The sequence below is a fragment of the Equus quagga genome, chromosome 5 (genome assembly GCF_021613505.1).
Source record: "Equus quagga isolate Etosha38 chromosome 5, UCLA_HA_Equagga_1.0, whole genome shotgun sequence".
NCBI classification, from domain to species: Eukaryota; Metazoa; Chordata; class Mammalia; order Perissodactyla; family Equidae; genus Equus; species Equus quagga.
Genome location: NC_060271.1, coordinates 27,098,209 through 27,100,968, shown reverse-complemented (window position 1 = coordinate 27,100,968; position 2,760 = coordinate 27,098,209).

The following is a 2,760-nucleotide window of genomic DNA, read 5'->3' as shown; positions in this document are numbered from 1 at the left end:
ATTTAGAAACCTTTTTGGGGCTGGCCCAATGGGGCAGTGGTTACGTGCCCATGTGCTGCCTTGGCGGCCCAGGGTTCACTGGTTCAGATCCCGGGTGTGGACATGGCACTGCTTGGCAAGCCATGCTGTGGTAGGCGTCCCACATATAAAGTAGAGGAAGATGGGCAGAGACGTTAGCTCAGGGCCACTGTTCCTCAGCAAAAAGAGGAGGATTGGCAGCAGTTAGCTCAGGGCTAACCTTCCTCAAAAAAACCCCAAAAGACCTGTTTCTACAGTAAGGCGGCAGGAGACTTCCTTGCAGTGATTTGCCAGTGAACACCAATCAGCCCAACATCTAGCCCAAGGCAAGCACTTGGTACTGATACCCTTATGGGCCAAGTCCTTTAATCTGCCTTAAAAGTAACGTGTATGTTCCATGAGAAGACGGGCCTCGTCTGTCTTGCTCATACTCTATTCCTGGTGCCTTAGAACAGTGCTTGGCCTATAGAAGGTGCTCACATATTAACCTAACACTGTTGGGGGTGGGTAGATATCGTGCTGCAATCTCCTTACCTGCTACTGAGCCTAACGATACTGATCCCAGGGTGGTGGTGTGAGAGCAAAATGAAAAATGTATACGAAAGCACTAACCCTTGGTGCATATTTGGAACTCAACAGATGAGTGTTCATCTTTCCTTATTAAATTTTTTTTTTACCTCTTCCTTTTCATTATGAATCTAAGTACAGTTGCATAAGGACATTTTGGTCAACAACAAACCAGACATACAACTGTGGTCCCCTAAGATCAGTACCGTATAGCCTAGGTGTGTAACAGGCTGTACCATCTAGGTTTGTGTTAGTACACTCTGTGACGTTCGCATGATGACGAAATAGCCTAATGATGCATTTCTCAGAATGTATCCGTTGTTACCCGATGCATGACTGCAAATAGAAGTGGATTTAAAAACTGCTGCAAAAAGACTGCAAATCCCTTGCAGGCACACATGAAATTGCCCTACCATTCTACTTAAGGATCACACGTGCTAATACATTCATTTGGTTTTAATGTGCCTGAAACATTTAAGTGACAACTTCCAATGCTCATGGTAAATGACAAAGTTTATTAAATTACATAAACATGACATAACTATGTTAGAATATGAATGAATAGGAACAAGCTTGGAAGAGAATTTGGTAAAACAAAAGTTGCTGTGTTAGAGATAAATTGAGGTGAATTTTTTAAAACGGGGCTTAAAAAATGTAAAACTTGTGAAAGAAAGGAAAATACACCCAAAGAAATGTCCCCATCCTTACAGGGATAAAGTTAGGGGATGCTGAATTCTGGAGATCGACATGAGATCCAAGGCAGTGGGAATTCTGGGTGGAGTCATCTTGTCAAGACGACACAAGAATGAAGGGAAAGATCTAAGGGGCCTGAGTGAGGTTCCTTGGTTTAGCTGCTGTCTGTTCCTGAAGTTCTGTGTTTCCAAAACCAGGCTCACTCACCTTCATCTTCCTCATCCCTCGGAAAGGCCTCACCATCTTGGGTGACCTCTGACAGCTCCTTTCCCTAGGCCAGGCGACCCCTCTTCTGTCCTTGCTGTCGCTGCCTTTGTTCAAGCCCCACATCGCCTGCCACTGTCGCACTCCCGGAATCGCTGGTCCTACTGCACCCGACCTCTCCCACTACTGTCAGATCCATCTTCAGCAGCACAGCTCTAGGACCCGTACCCTCCTGTTCAAATATTTTGTGTTCCCCACTGCTTACAAGACAAAGGCCAATTCCCCCTCCTGGCATTTAAAACCCTCTATGACCCAATCCCTCTTGCCAAACTTGCCTCTCTTATTCCCCATTATCAAACTCCACGTTCCCTGGGCACCCTGCCCAGTGCTTTCCCAACTCCATGGCTTTGCTTGCAGATGTTTTTTTCAACAGGAATGCCTCCCCAACCCCCACATCTCCAAAGGTTCAGCCTATGTGCTGTCTCTGAACCCAGATAAAGTTACAACTCCCTTCTCTCAATGCCCACTCTACCCTCATGGTGTTTATCATTTTCAACCAGACTGCAAACTATAGGAGAGCAAGAAACATTCTGATCTTGTCTCCCCAATATGTCCTATAAGGTATGGTTTATAGGAGGAGACAGGACAGTATTTTAAATCTAGGAGCAGTCCCCAGTACATGCACAGGAAGCAGTCTGGAAAGTGGCTCTCTCCCCTCCCAAGCTTGCCACAGCATGTAATGTAGGCCCGCCGGCTTCCTCCCTGCCTTGATGCCTCTCCATGGTCCCTCAAGGGTGGAGACCAGACTGAGCCACCATGTATCTGGTGCCTCCTATAGAGGCAGGCCAGACCAGTATTGCTGGGAAGGAGTGAGGCAGAGGTAATCCAGCATAGTTTCTCTTCCTGGCTTTTGCTTAGTCCAAATCCTAAGGTGATGAGGGATGCTCCCTTGGATTCATGGCAAGAAGTTCAACAGACAGCACAGAAGAAAGAACACTATGTTCATGAAGAACTCACCTGGTGATGCTCTGAGTTCCGAAAGTGACTCATTTCTCATCTGCTTGGCCATAAGCTTCTTGAGAGGATGGACTGTAAATTCCTAAAAACTTGCCTTATTCTCTTGGGTGAGAAAAATCCTTTAGGAAAGTGTTGACTTCCTACCCATGGGTGACCTCAAGGAATAAAACAGTCATTACACACTCAACTTTCTATGCTAAGAAAAGAGATATCAAGATAGATCAGGAAATGCAACTTCGATTCAAGCACCATGAAATTTTG